At 42.0% G+C, this 16,317-nt stretch overlaps 1 long non-coding RNA gene across 3 annotated transcripts; it reads right to left on the bottom strand.

Annotated features, from left to right (window-relative positions):
• Positions 1 to 390: 390 nt before the first annotated feature.
• Positions 391 to 15,988, bottom strand: LOC113599241 (uncharacterized). Of its 3 annotated transcripts, none has more exons than XR_003419987.2 (4): positions 15,944 to 15,988; positions 12,317 to 12,482; positions 1,393 to 1,473; positions 391 to 1,082 (listed from the first exon to the last, which is right to left on the bottom strand). It is a non-coding gene; the product is annotated as an uncharacterized LOC113599241 (long non-coding RNA). The 3 variants fall into 3 exon arrangements; XR_003419988.2 differs by having other exon boundaries at positions 13,364 to 15,981; XR_008295066.1 differs by having other exon boundaries at positions 12,317 to 15,981.
• Positions 15,989 to 16,317: the final 329 nt, after the last annotated feature.

Genomic DNA, 16,317 nt, shown 5'->3' with positions numbered 1-16,317 from the left:
TCTATGTCTATTTTGGAGAGAGAGAGAGACAGAGCATGAGCGGGGGAGGGGCAGAGAGAGAGGGAGACACAGAATCCGAAGCAGGCTCCAGGCTCTCAGCTGTCAGCACAGAGCCCGACACGGGGCTCTGAACCCAGGGTGCTCAGATCATGACCTGAGCCGAAGTCAGACACTCAACCAACTGAGCCAACCAGGCGCCCTAAGAGATAATTTGATTCAACTACAGAAGGGAAAGATCTAGTTGCATGACCTGCTAATTTCTATGCTGCTTATGCCAAAATCGCTTGCTAATGGACTGGACACAGACCACGGCTGTTCAAAACCTTATTCTTCTATCATCAATTTCCCCCATAAACTCTCAAATCTGGGGAACTGTCAATTCCTTGATCAGTCTCTGCTGGCACCTTAGTACATAGCTACTATCTTGCATATGGTGGGTGCTGAACAAACATGTGTATAATGAATGAATACGTGAATGCATACATAAGTGACGTATTCAATTAAGCACGCAGGACCTGGCCTCAGCGATCTCAGGAGACCTAAATAGTCAGAAGCTAGTAGTAGCTTCGGTTAAGAATTCCACTTTGGACATTGCAAATGCTAAATAAAGATCCATACTTACTGCATGTCAGTTTGTCAGAAACTAAATAAAAATAAAAGAATTTAGCTATGGAGACATCACAGGAAGCAGTACAGACCCCAAATACAAAGCAAGTGAAAAGCAAAAAATCATGATCTCCCTACTTTTCCAGGCTAACTCACTTATGCTTTAGGGGGTTGTTATATGTCACTTCCTCTGGTTAACATTCCTTTCTATCCCACGTTTGGTCACCTTTCTACTTTTCTCTCATTATATTCAACCTTTCAACAAATACTTGTTGAGTACCTACTGCTTGCAAGCAATGCCCTAAGGGCTTGTGATACAGTAGTGAGCAAAAGCAGAAAAAAGCACCATCCTGCATTCATGGAGCTTCCATTCTGGTGGATCATAGGTCACCATGTTTTCCTGCTTCATTGTCTGTGTCCTGGCTCCCCAAAGGCCAGAAATCAATCCTGTTATATCCACAACATCAACTCAATGCCTGCAACACAGTGGAACATTAATGCATATTCGTTGAACAGTGTGAACACATGAGCTGCCATTTATTGAACATACCAATATCTCATTTAATCCTCACACTTGCCTTAAGAGGAACATATATACCCACCCTTGTATCAGTAACATCTTGCTGTCCTAGTTCAGAGAGGTCAGTTAATGTGGCCAAGGCCACACAAGTAATTAAGCAAAAGATCCAGAATTCAAATGCAATTGTTTAACCCCAAAGCTATGTTCTGCTTTTCAAAACAAAAGGATAATATAAGAATAGTCAATAGGATGAGAATTTAGCTTACCTAGATTTGCACGGACCCGATGAAAACACACCTGACTTCCATCCAGCGTTTGGAAGTTAATTCCAGAAGCAGCCACTTATACTGAGACAGGATAAGATGCCAATTATGAAGTCAGTGACAAGAGAACAGAACTGTTATGTATTCTTGAAAACTAATCAGCACCTCAAAAAAGTCATTTACCATTATATCCACGTAAGCCAGTGTATTTTCCTAAAATGTTTTGGTTACCCCAGTTCTAAGAATAAAAGTGATGGGAATTTAAAAATAAATAACAGCCATGTTGTTTGTCCCCAAACCTAAAAGTGTTGACGTTATCCTACGTGAAAAATGTATTGTTGTTATTTACAGTGCTATATTGTTTTCTAATTATTACATGTGTCTAAATCTCATTCCCCCAAGCCTGCAGAAAATGCAAAGTCCCCGTGGACATAAATTTCTCTTATCCTCTACGGCATCTAACAAGATGCTGAGTATAGACTTAGCTCAGGGTCTAAAAAATGGAGATAAATTTAGAAAATCTGGTCCAGGGATGACTGTCTTTTCTGTCAAATTTTGCCTCCCAAGATTGTATCCCGTTACTCCATATCATTGAGGACAACGCCAGTCTTTTGTTATATCTTCACATCATTTGAAAAGGCCAAGTCAGTTATTCGTCTCCTCACATGTTAGAGAGAAAAGCAGGTTTTATTTTAAAATTAGCCTTGCTCCATTTCACGAATTCGCTAGAAAAGGTGCCTAAATTCACATAAATGGTGGGCTGAATCTGTGCCGACAGGAGAGAAAGAAGGCAAGTGTGTGTGCGCACTTGTGGGTGGCTGAGCATCTTCATAAACCCCTCAGCTCCTCGGGAGGAGCTCACAGTACGTGCCATGGAAACGGTGGTTACCATGGAAAGAATGTGCCATGGCGACGGGCTGAAGAAATGCCTACGTAAAACCAACTTACCATGTAACCTTATACCTTCCAGCATTTTAAAAAATATGACAGGATTAGAGCACAGTCCTCTGGGGAGTCTCAGCCCTCACAATGATCTTCCAAAACAATCTAGAAAGCGAGATGATAAACTGCAGGGCGTTGTGTACCTTGCTAAAGGGCCTGACAAGCAGTTGGGTGGAGAAATTGCCAACATCGTTTATCTACGGACGGCACTTCACACTATTAAATATTTCCTGTTAAAACCCACAAAGTATTACAAATGAAGAGAAAACATGGATAAAATTAACTTAAAGGGAATGGTTTCCCGACTTACTGAGATCAGAATTGATGTGTTTCATCTAACTTATCTGTTAATAGGCTTTCTTGATGCCCTCGTGTTACCATAATCTCCAAAGCACTGGACAAACCAGTACATTTGTTTATCTTTATCACTCTTTGCTTACTAAAGAACTTGCTTTTATTAAAGAGATCAATCACCTGCACACAGTTTAATAGCCTGTGCAGTACATACAAGGTAAAAGGAAAAAAAGCAAAAAAGGGTAAGGGGTGAGAGCCCTGTTTTCACAAAGCCCCAAAAGCATTCGAGAGGCAATAAAATAAACTTTCGAGATATATCTCTATCTCTATACCTACACATATATATGCAATCTTAAAGGTAAAAAACTTGATTATCAAACTTAGTAATCTAAAACATTTCTAAATGGGAAAGTGAAGGCCCAAAAGCAATCATTGTGTCTACTCTGCACTCAATTTTGTCTGGTTACTTTAATATGCAGCCAAACGATGCTAAGTGGAGAGACGTGAGTACGTTATGCGTCTCATATACGGCTCCTCTCCCTTGCTTCCACGGGAGAGCCAGACATTTGTGCCTCGCAGCCAGCCACGAAACCAGGAGTCCACCCGGGTTCAATGAGGACGTGGCATCCAAGGGCCACCGTCTTAGACCTGAGACACAAGGCATTGCTAAAATGCCAGTGTGTAGCTCACTGTCCACATTGCAGAGTGAAGGGATACTGGGCGGCTTTGCTTCTGAAACCGCTCTCCTTCCGACACTGAAGAACAACCCTATCCACAATCTCTTAGTGCAAGCAACATAATATCATATTTTATCTAGTCTTCTGGGATTAAAAATATTGATTGAAATTTTCATTGGAAGCTTTTCTTAAAAGACACTTTCTTCCAAACCTCTCTTTCTACTCCATTGCAAGTCAGCTATTTTTCTTGCCAAAATGCAGGAAAGCAATTAGGCTCAAGGGTTTTATAAGCTGCACCAGTTCAGGGCAAATCTATTGAACTTTGCTGAGAAATTCTTGTTCATTCACTGTGAAAATTTTGATGGTTTTATCCTCTTTCTTGATAACCACTTAGTTTTAGAAACCTGTGTAATGTGTGTAGTGCAGGATTTAAAGAGAGGCCATCCTAATTAAAGTGTTGTGATGTTAAACCGGAAGGTGCTAAACATATTCCTTTGATAACTGCAATTTCAAGCTCCAGTATATGTAGGAAAGAACTGAAGCTGAAATACAAAGGAAATTTAGCAGAGGCAGTGATGGCTAAGAGAAAATATTAAGCTGATCTGCAAAGTGCCTCGCAGGTTTTGAGAATAAAGCAGGAGGAAGTGAAGAGCTGAGCCTTCGTCTTCCATCGGCTGTCCCTGTTGCTGGCGATTACAGCCATCTTTCACCGAGAACATATGGCTGTGTTTATAGCCATCAGGCAGCATTTCACAGAGCTACGACACCATGTGTCCACCAACTAGCCTTCCTGATTACAGTTAATTAGAGAGGAGGTGGGAAGCATTTTTTAAAATGATATTAAAGCACAAGGACGCCCAAAGTTCCCAGGCCTGTTTGCAAGACCAGGTGACAAGAGAGAGACTGATAGGAAAAGCGGAAGAAGCCAAGAGAAGCGGACATTTTGCACAACACTTTCCCTAAGAAATGAGCCAAATACAACAACAGCAAAACAAAGGAAAGAAAGCGTATGAACACAGAGACAGGAGAGCCTCACAATGTACTGTGCAAGATGTTACTTGGGAAACCTGCTAAAGCAAGAAACTACCTGAAAGTCCCTAATGCACTTTTTCAGGGGAAAAATTCCAAACCCAAACTACCATAACAGCATCTCTAAGAGTCACTTTGTAGTTAGCAAATCCAAGCTGCAGGGTGTTCAATATAAAATTACATAGGGCCCTATTATACGCTATTGAACCCATTTCATGGTTCAGCAATGCTGTTTGGTCTCCTTTTAACCTCAAAGTAAAATGCAAGGCAACCTATATCACCAGGTAAATACCTAGCATGATTTAAGAGCCTCAGCTTTTCAAAACTCCCCGTTTGAATTTGCAACATTTCCTCCATAAGCCCCTGGAAAACAGACTTGGCTGTGGAGGTTTCCAGAGGGAGTGCACTGGGCTCACAAGCAAACGAAAGCCTTAGTTTAGTAATTCTCTTCCTCCTATGGTTTACAGACTTCCCCTCCAAAGGGGCGGCTGTGTGTGGGTGTGTGTGCGTGTGTGCGCGTGTGTGGGTGGGTGTGGGTAGGTACCATTCTATCTATTACAGACACTTCTTCCTTTAGGCTCGTTTAAAAGTCTGAGAACACGTCCATTGGTAATTGTGTCATTTTTTTCCCCCTCTATTTCTCTGCTTTGCTGGAACTGGACCATAATGACATTAGATAGGTCGCATGATGGCAATTTAATGGCCTGAACTCAATCCACAGGTACATTGCTGTGGTTGCCTTGGGATCTGTTCTCATTGCTGCAACGTGACAGAAAATACCAGCAGAGTCAGAATGGATGGCCGACTGCACTGGTGAAGACAGAGCATCAGTGAGTGCAGAAGACATTGGCTCTGAAACCCCAGGGGCAGCCCAGCAGCTGCACCCGCACTACCCCACCCCTGCTGTTAACATGGAACACTTCACTCGGCAACATTCATTTACCATGTTCTCTGCTCAGCGCTGAGGGCACAGGGGCAAACAGAACGAACACACACAGGCCTGGCCCTCAAGTGGCTTATTGTTTCTCCAGGGAAAACACATAGGCATTCACATGAGCAAATGCACTAAAACACCAGAGACACCACTGTGATAGACCCACATACATAGTATAATAGTAGCACATAATAACAATGGAGCTGAACTGCCTTTAAACATCCAGTACGGTTGGAACAGGAGGTGGGGGAAGCATTTATGGTCTGGAAATTTAAGAGCCCGATAGTAAATCCAAAGCACATGTAATACTTTCAAAGGCCCATGTGAGTAAAGGGATGGATTCTGAACTCCCTCAAAGAAAAAATATGAAGATTAGATTGAAGAAATTCCCTGAGCATACTGAGGGAAAAATATATAAATTCAAAATGTTATAGCGGTTATACAATTAACTAAATACGACATCAAGAGCCCTGGTGAATGCTTCCGTGTTTTAGGGAAATTGACCCTCTAATTTTTTTCAGGAAACCACACGATGGTGATAATCTCTTTCACAGGTTTGTTAGAATCAGAAGAGATTGTGTGTGCCTGTGTGTGAGTGTGTGTGTATACATATATATAACATATAAATATATAAATATAAATTTATATTAAAATATTTTGTAGAATCTAGGGCACCATTACAGTATTAGTAGATGCTATTGTGGCTCTATTGCTTTTAATCCTGTTTTCGTGGTAGTTAACTCTAAAACAGAGGTCAACAAATTATGGCCCATTGGCAAAATCTGGACCACAGAAGGCCACAGCCATTTATGTATTGTCCAAGGCTTTTATGCTATAATGGTAGGTTCTGTAGCCAGACAGGGAAAATATGGCTTGTAAAGCCAAAAATATTTACTGTCTGGACCTTTATGGAAAAGTTTGATGAGCCCTTTAAAAGAATCACGTGATATCAATCTACCTTTCCTTTTTTTCTTTTTTTTTTTTTTTTTTTTTTTTGACATTTGTGCTTTTTTGGCAGAAAACGATTCCTAGGAAAAGTTCTGTGATCAGATAAATGGAAAACACGACATATTGTATTCCCCTCGGGGAGATTAAAAATGTACTTTGGCATATGAAAAACTTTAAGAAGTCCCGTATAAAAGAAACCTATTTAGATTCATTTCCCAAACTGAATGGGTTATGTTTTTCTCCATGAAAATATATTAACAAATCTAGTAAATAAGGTGGATTGGCCACCGAAGAGCAGCTCAGAGCCCACTTCTGTGCCTTCTGCAGCACAGAGGCCGCAACATTAAATACTTACAGTTCAGCCTGCCTTGTGCCTATCCTTGGCAGTGTTCCATAGCTATGGTAGGATGGGGAGCCACTAGGGACAGGCACCCTTCCAAAATCAACAAGGGAGGCCTCACCTTTATTCTTTCCTGGCTGCCTTTGCCCTCCCCCTCTCGGCCAGAAGTTAGCAGCGGAAGCAGCCACCATGTGCTTCTAGGGCCAGTGAATGAAGGCAAAACCTTACATTTTAGAGAACGGTGGAGCGCAAAGATGGCAAAAGCCTAGGTCCTCGACTGCATCACTGAAATACTGCTCTAAGCCAGAGCTGCCTACTCCTGGACTTCATACCACATCGAATAAATAAACACTTTCTGTTTATGGCAGTGTAGGGAAGTACTTCTCAGGCTTTAATATGTGTGCAAATCACCTGGGGATTTGTTTCAATGCAAATTCTGATTCAGTAGATGTGGTGTGGGGACCTTCCCCACCTCCCAGGTGATGCAGAGGCTTGTCTGCGAATCACACGTTGAGTAGCAAGGTAATTTCTATTCTTTGCAGCAGAATACCGTCATAACTGATAGGTCCTCTGGAATTCATCTTGCAGGGAGAATACTTTGGGAAATTCTGAAGGAGGCTCATCATCAAGCTCCCTATTTTCATGAGGCATTTAGAAGGGAGAGTCCACCTACCATACCATTCAAAGGATTTGGACTTCCTTCCTGCATCATTTCTCATACAATATATTTCTCAGTATGGACCATGAGGCCGTGCAAATCTACAGTGAACCACTGTGTGAGGAGGTGATGCTTTCCACACATGTCCTTGGTAATAATGAAGAGATAATAATGAAGAGATTATTCTTTGAACGTCATATAGAATTATAGAATCCTTTAAGATTTATCCGATCCTTTATTTATAGGTATGAGATCTAATGGCAAGAGAGGCCAACTGATTCCCCAAGTCACACAGGAAGTGGAGTGGGGAGGGCAGAGCTGGGTGGGAGTGCACCTGCTCATCAGGGTCTCCGTGCATGGATCTGTCCAATATTATCTCCCACTTTGCACAGAGAACATTTTCAAAAGAAACCGTGGGCTCCTCTGTAAAAGTGTGCCCCTTATGTCACATATACATGACATACCAAGAGGAAAAGATCAAGTTCACATTTCCAGACTCTTCCTGCTCCCTGTGTATTAAGTGACAGCAAAGCCAGCCGTTTCCCTTCTCATCATGATTAACCCAGAGCGTTGGCAAATCCCCAACCTATTTAGAGATACAGATCCGCGAGGGAGGCTTTCCTCATTCTTTCTCTAAAATGTAGCTCCACTTGACCTAATTGGGGTTTGGGGAGATTCCAACTCTCACTTTTTTCATTTTTCCAAGTTTAAACCATGGGTTTGACAATGGGGCGTGTGAAGTGTTTCCTACCGTCTTTATTAATTAAAGGAAAAATTTTCATCTTAGAGTCTTGAGAGTTTTAAGAACAAATGAAAAGTGGAGGAAATTCAGGAAGGGCTAAAATAGCTGAAATGTTCTATTTTTTCTTTTTAATAATTGGTGCTAAAGAAGGAATATGGGCTTTAGATTTTAAACGCTATCATTGAAAGCAAGAAGGTAGCTTCTAAGTGTTTTGACATGCAGAGGAAGGGTTCAGGGACCAGCCGGCAAGAACTTTGTCCTGCTCGTGTGTTTGATCCCACACCCATGCCTATGCTCTGCCTGCAGGCTTTTAACATAAAGTACTGCTCCTTCATTCTGTGGCTCTCCCTGCTCATTGGGTTTGTTAGGATCCTTTAATTAGTCACCAGTCAATTTTATTTTAAATTTGTATGATAATCCGGTTTCAAAGTTTAACTAACTAAGGTCAAATTTAAAAGGTGATTTCCTCAAGGCCATAAAGCCAGACCATTGCATTCCCTAAAAATTGCCATCAAAACTTCTAAATCTTTGTCCTTGTCAATGATTTGAATACAATTTCTGTTCCAAGGACTCTAATGTGACACTAGAGTAAGCATTTACCTACCCAGGAAGAAGTTGCATAGTCCAGAAGGTCCACAGATCTGGATTTTAGACTCAGCTCAGACCCTCACTGGGAACCCAAGCAAGCCCTTTATGCTCGGAGGTTCTTAATTTTATTATCTGTAACCTAGGGATATAGGGCATATGATTATCTTACATGGTATTATGGGTTAAATTGCATCCTCCAAAAAAGACATGTTGATGTCCTAACACCCCTGTGCCTATGAACATGACCGAATTTGGAAATAGGATCTTTGCAGATGTAACCAAATTAAGATTAGGTCATTAGAGTGCGCCCTAATCTGATATGACTAGTGTCTACATAAGAAGAAGAAAATGCCAGGAGAAGACAAACAGGGAGAACCATGTGACCAGAATAGCAGACAATGGAGTGATATAGCCACAAGCCAAGGAATGCCAAGAGTTATAGCCACCTCCAAGAGCTAGGAAGAGGCAAGGATGACTTCTATGGAGAGTCTCAGGAGGAACATGGCCTTGTTGACCCTTTGATTTGGAATTTCTAGCATCTAGAACAATAAGTTTCTGCTGTTTTAAGCCACCAAGTTTGTGTTACTTTTTTAGAGCAGCCTAAAGAAACTAGTACACGTGGTAAAAGTTACTTTGCAAATGTCATTAAGATTCTTGAGGTGGGAAGATTATCTTAGATTATCTGGGTGAGCTCAGTGTCATTACAAGTGTCCTAAGGGCCATTATGAGGGGGATATTTTGAGATGTGAGATATGAGAGGAGAATCTGAGTCATAAAAGGAAGGAGATGTACGACAATGGAAGCAGAGGGCCAGAGTCAAAAAGAGATTTGTCAGAGATTTTAAGATGATATGGTACCAGCTTGAAAGATAGAGGAAAAGACCATAAACCAAGGGATGCAGCAGGTCCCTCGAAGCTGAAAAAGACAAAGAAACAGACTGCCATCTAGAGCCTATGAAGGTTTGGGGGCACCTGGGTAGCTCATTTGGTTGAACGTCTGACTCTTGATTTCAGCTCAGGTCATGATCCCAGAGTCATGGGATCGAGCACTCTGTTAGGCTCCACACTGAGCATGGAGCCTGCATGAGATCCTTTCTGTCTGTCCCTCTGCCCTTCTCCTGCTCGTGCATGCACTCTCTCTCTCAAACAAACAAATAAAAACTTAAAAAAAAAACTTATAAAAAGGTGGGGGGAGGAGTCTATAAAGATTTCATAGCCTTGCTAGCACCTTGGTGAAAATCATTTTGGACTGCCCTCCAGAAAAGTAAGATTATAAATTCTTGCTGTTTTAAGCCATTATGTGTATGGCAATTTGTTATAGCAGCAGTAGGAAACTAATACAAGATAAAAATTTTCCTGGTTAACCCCTAAACTTGTTTTACTAAAGACAAAGCTAAAAAAATGTTTAAAAACCAAACAATTATTTTAGTATTGTCATGGTTCTAATTAATTTTAAAGATATACTAGGTATTCAGAACCAAACTTTTAAATGAATGGATAAACAAGTGAATCGAAATAGTTTTAATTCTACAAAGACACACTGACCAAATTGTGTTTAACAGTAATTCTGAAAGGGCAAAGAGCTTATAATAACAGCTTCTCCAATACATAGATAGCACAGTGGCTTCCCTAAATATGAGCCTTCTCTAAACATTCCTTTACTTGATTAATCAAAAACAAAGAAGGTCCCGGGCGCATGGGTAGCTCAGTGGGTTAAGTGTCCCAGTCTTGATTTCCACTCAGGTCGTGATCTCACAGTTCATGGGACCGAGCCCCACATTGGGTTTATGTGGAGCCTACTTGGGATTCTCTCTCTCTCCCTGTCTCTCTGCCCCTCCCCCACTTTCTCTCTCTTTCTCTCTCTCTCTCAGAATAAATAAGTGAACGTTTAAAAATTTGTAGAAATTTAAAAAATTAAACACACACACACAAAGTTCCTAGGAAGACCACATAGCCACTGGGATTGAAAGAAGGCAAGAAAAGGGTCCTGAATAAGTTCTTCCCTAGAGTGTGCCAATATCCCTACAATCCTCACCCACTGAGAATATCAGAGTTTACAGAATGTGACCAGTTTCCTTTCCAGTAACTTTACTTCTTCAGATCATTCCTGATGCCTACTTAGCAGCTAGACTCTTCCTTATAAATAGCCATGTTTTCGGCACATTAGGGCATTTCCCCTCTCAGGACTGGAGACAGATGTTCAAAGGATGATCCTAGCTGACAAAGCAACATCTGGCATTTAGCGTCTTGCTGTGACTGATTGTCTGATATATCACCCCAAAGTGAGGAGCAGCAGAGCCCTAGAATGTGAAATGGATCGTGCAGTGCCAAAGCTTCACTAAATGTGGAGACTTTGTATGTCAGAGCAGAGGGGAGAAAGAAAAAAAAAAAAAAACACACTGTAGTAAACCATGATCAGTTTCATGACTCCAGAAGCCAAACCTAAGTAAGCTTCAAAAAGTTTATGTGGGAGCCATTTGAGAGATACAAAAAACGTAAGTAAAAGGCTTGCATAAAAATATGTTACTCTCTGGTTGTTATTCCTAAAGCCAGTAGCAATGGTCTGGCTACTTGGCTTTGGTCAAAACCATATATTTTGTGACTCAAGACACAAAAGGTCTTTTTCCCACTGGAGTCACCCACATGTGATATTAGAAAGAGATGTAATCTTGGGCAAAGTACTTCATCTGCAACTTAGTGTCCAAATATGCAAAAGTGGGTTCATTTCTACCTTATTAGATGGTCATGAGAATTATTTGAAATAACTTATATAAAGTGCTATCAAAGCATCTGGCACAGAATTATGTTCTTAAATGATGAACGTTTATTGATCAGTTACCATGTGGTGGGTGGGCACTGTGCTAAGGGCTCTGGCTACGTTATGGAAGGTAACAGAGTGTGGTGGTTCCAAGCACAGACTGCCTGGGCTCCTATCCCAGCTCTACCATTGACTTTTTATACAACCTTGGGAAAGTAACTTAACTTCTGTGTGTGTCAATGTCCCCATCTCTGAAAGCAGATAGTATTATATCAACTTCACAGATTTGTGGTCAGAAATAAATAAGCAGACATGTTCGACGAACTTATTAACAGTGCCTGGCACATGATAAGCATCTATAAGTGTTAATTAATATTGTTATTGCCCCTTTAATCTTTGCAGCCCTTTGCTGTTGATACTGTCATTAGATTTATTCGGTCAACAAAGAAGCTGAGTTGAGACAGTCTAAGTGAGCTGTGGAACCAGGATTCAAGTACAGGTGGTCTTGCACTTGGTCCAAAACTGGAGGCAATTAAGTGATGCTGGAAGTCAGAGCCCACCAAATCTTTTCTGACCTTTCCTCCACCCTTTCCAAAGTGAACTGACTTTATGACTCTGGCGAATTTCTTAAGCACTCTGTGTCACATTCGTATAATGGGGAAAATATTATTGATGCCTCATCAGGTGATGAGGATTTAATAACATGACCCAACAAATTCCATATCACAGAGCCTGGCACATAGAAAGTCCTCAATATATGTTAGCCACCATAATAAATAACATTAGTAAAAGCCCTGAAGGCTAGCAGTCATTTTGTGCTGTACTACCTTTTGGGGAAAAAAAGTACAACCAAGTTTTAATTCTCAGTGCTTATCGAGGACATTTTCCTCACTGTGACATTGTCCTAGGACTTTTCTGTAACAGCAGTCTGATTAGCTCTGGAAAAACACCTGGCCTTGGGAAATAGTCTTTGTGTCTTGCAATGATGGACAACACCTGGACCTTTTCTAAGGCTTACCTTGGACTGGGTTTGATGATGAGCAAAGTACCAGCTTGGTCAATGCAGAAATAACTGCTGCTGCTGGCAAACAAGTGACTTTACTGGTCCTGGAGTATTCACTAGTGTGGACCTGGTGGATGGAAACTAAACAGTAGTAGGTGACATCATGGTACCAGGCAACTGGCTGGAAAAGGAAAATCGTTCAAGGTTAAGCACAGGGTGGGGACTATTGGTGATAAAGCAGCACAACCTCCATGGGGGCAAATTGTATTCTCTGAATCATTAGTATAACTCTTGTACTTTTCACACAGTGTCTAAAATGATGGTGGGATAATTGATTTTGCATTAGCGATTTCGAGCATAGTATGTAAGAAATATTACAAGCCTACTCCCTAGTTGCTTGCCAAAGCAACCTTTAGAAACTGATAAGAAAACCTATTCTTTTTTTTTTTTTAAGCACAACAAAGGCCCTTCGTATCCCAGATACTGCAGAACAGGACCAGCCCCTCCTCACAGGTTGGTGGTACCCTATTAACTCGGAGTTGTTGGCTGTGACCCGTCAAGTAAGTATTCATCGGATTTGTCAGGTTTGGGGGCAGAATACCCAAAACCTGGGTGGTGGAAGTGGATCTAAGTAAACCCAAGGTTGGCTAAAATAGAGTTCTGTTGTTTCTGTGTGGCAAATAGTTCCACAGGCAAGTGTCCAGAGAGACCTTTACAAATTGTGAGAAATGGACACCCAGAGAGCGCCTGTCTAGAGTGATGTGAGCAGATGCAGGTCTATGTCACCATTACTGAAGTCCCTCTCCTCTCTCAGAGACACTTTAGAATTCGGGAGGCTTCAGGGGTGGAAGCCACCACTCTCTGGCTTGTCACGTTTGCCCCTAAGATCCCAAATTTCCAAGCCACTAGTAGTCCCTGCAGGACTGATGCTCTTATCTGCCCTACATGAATACTGTGGTAGGACTGGAAGCACCTTGTGTGGGGTCCAGCCTTCCTTGGAGCATCTTCCCCTGTGGAGCTCAAAGCCCTTGTGATGCAAAGAACACCCCCCCCATCCCTGACCTGATCTCTGACTTTGCTGCTTCTCAGAGACAGCTTCTCTTTTGCCTCTTTCACCATACGGCTGGGTGTGGGAGGGTAGAGCCTTCAGGAGACTTGGTAGTTTGACATTTTCCTCAAAACATGCCTCTGAAAACTTCTCCTGTTAGGAGACTTCCACATCTAGGAGCAACTTATTCCATCATTGAGCACCTCTGACCGTTTCTAAAATCGAAGCCCTGTCTTTTACCCACTGGTCTCAGTTGAACCCTCAGCAGCACCCTGACAATGTCCAACCTCAGAAGAGTGAGGAAAGTTCATCCAGAGTACTGCATACATAGTAATGACTGCTGTTGGCACCACAGTCATGGGGTTGGGTTAATTCTTGATATCTGACAGGAAACCCAGTGGCGCCATGAAGAATTGTCAAGGCTGGATGAATCCATCTTCTAAACTATAATCCTTCAAAAATTTGGAGCCCTTTGAGTTGTCATTTCTTCAGGCAGAACAACACCAGCTCCTTCAGAAATTTATTTCATGTCCCAACTTTTAAGTTCTCTCACAACATTGTTGTTGTTGTTGTTGTTATTGTTGTTTTCTGAGCAAACGCCACTGTCCCCACCTCCCTCTTAAGATAGAGGATACAGAATTTATCACAAAAAATGTGAAGATGACTATGTGGGAAATGCTGGATGATGAGTCTCCCACCTGCAAAGCTAGTCCAACAAAAGGAAATGGACTATAAGAAGACAGCAGACGTGATTTGGATACAAGAAAGAACTTGTGAATTTACTTTTAATTCAGTAAGCTTTAGGCCTGCATGCCTTCAAAAAGTCAATCTTTCTCTTCCTTCTCCTACCTCTTCTTTACTACACTAATGCCAACTAGTTTTTTAATTTGAGGTGGCATCTCTTCCAGGCAGACTTCCCTAACTCCTTTAGTCGGGGTTGGGTGCTCCTTCCAGACTCCTGCCACACCTGTGCATGTCCCTGTCAAAGCACCTTCCACCTGCTTTAGATTGTCTGCTGAGTTGACATCCCTTCAACTTGATGGCTGGTGCCCAAGACACTGAATTATCGGACTTTTAACAATGCCTGGCACCAAAGAGGGGTGAAAAATATGTATTGATAGCAAATCGAGTGCTAAAACACTGGAATGAAAACCTGTGGAACAATCTGGGAAGGTCTCCCAGCATTCATTGAAGACATGAAAGCTGATAGGTGTGTGTCCCTTGGGATTATCCTTCCACGCATTTACTCATCATTTATAACTAATGTGTGAGGAGAGCTTTGCCCCAGTCATTCCATACAGAGGATGGAGTCACATCTCTGGTACAGAACGATGACACCAAACAGGAGCGAAAGACAAAATCTCTACTGATTGCCAGTCATCTGATAGAGACCTTCACCAGCTAAAGCCCTTCTAGACTGGGATTTCTATGGTGGCCAAGGGATTTACAGTAATGTGGCTATAATAGAAATAAAAGAGGCTAGTGTGGAGGAGGTTTTCTGAGAATGGCTTTCGGGTTCCAGGAGCATGGGTCAAGAGGAGTACACAGGGGATGGGGCTGGGCTTGCTCCTAGGTGCCCTCGGCTCCCCTTCTGGGCTGTCTGCACAAGGCAGGGCAGGGACCACACTGCGCTGCTCTGATGGTCAGGCAGATAGAGCTACAGGGCATGATCACAATCCCAGAAGCACAGGACTGAGAGGTGTGGCAATAAAGGAAACTGGAATTCTTAGAGACAAGAAAAAATAAATCCACTCAAGGAACCATCTCAACTAATCGGCTACTAGGCTCTGTTTGCAGAGGTGACATCATTGACAGTGCTTACAGGCAGAATAAGGCCAGATTTGCCAAGGGACATGTGTAGGCTTCCAAGCCTTCTAATCCCTCCTCAGCCACACCCAAAAATAAACTGTAGGAGGAAAATTTTATTTGGCATAATCGGATATTTTTGTCTTGCTTACCTAAACTGTCACAAGTGTTTGGTTAAAATAGCATAAAATGAGTGCTGTTTTATAAGAAAAAAAATTTTTCAGAAATTCCAAATAGGTAAATATCTTTTTTTTTTTTTCCAGTTTCCTAAGGTCTTTTTTTGTAAAAAGCAAATTAAACCTATTTGAGGTAGGGCCTGAATGTTATTCAATTCTGTTGGGGCCCTTTACTCTTGGCTGTGGCTACAAAAGAAGATTCACAGTAAATGGGCCTGTGGGGGTGGCTGCCATTTACCCCCATGTTTTCATAAATGGAAGCAGCCAGGCAAAGAGCACAGCTGTCATCATTTTCCACACAGGCACCGGGGGCTTGGGAGCTACTTGAGCAAGGGCCAATATGACAGGCAGGTTTTCTCACATAGCAAATCTAAAATTTTATTAGCAACAATTTGGACTGTTCAGGCAGGTTCAATGTCTTGTGTGTATGTGTAAAAATAGATCCGTTCACTCTTCCTGCATTCACCTTGGCTGTTTCTCACGTCTAAAACTAACCTGTAATAGGCACCCACTGTTCCCTCATATTTGCAATGGTCAGTGATCAAAAGAAGATTGGAGCTGACCAGATGTAAAATGAAAGATTCACCAGATAGACCAGAATGAAAGACTCACCTGGAGCGGAAATCTGAAAGGTTTGTTTACTTAGTCTTCCCCCCCCCCCCCCCCCCCCCCCCCCGCGTGCATCTTTGTGTTGCAGATTCCAATTGGAGTGGAAATGCCAGGTTGCTCAGAGAGAAGGTTGTCCTTGTAATGTGTCTTGGCCAATTGGAAATTGGCAGCATTTGTGCTCTCTTGAGAACATTTTCTTGCCAAGCTTCTAGGACATTTCCCAAGACCAAGTGGATTGGCCAATTGGACAACATTTCACTAAGCACACAAACTTCTCATAGTGCGATCCAGACTTTTCAGAGCTCTGAATTGTTAGCAAAGTAGACAAAAATAATTGAGCTTCATTCTTCCCCAGCCAGGTTCTTCCAAATGTCACC

Source organism: Acinonyx jubatus, chromosome C1 (assembly GCF_027475565.1).
Source record: "Acinonyx jubatus isolate Ajub_Pintada_27869175 chromosome C1, VMU_Ajub_asm_v1.0, whole genome shotgun sequence".
NCBI classification, from domain to species: Eukaryota; Metazoa; Chordata; class Mammalia; order Carnivora; family Felidae; genus Acinonyx; species Acinonyx jubatus.
Note: the sequence above shows the minus strand (reverse complement) of the source record. Positions and strands in the feature narration are given on the sequence as shown.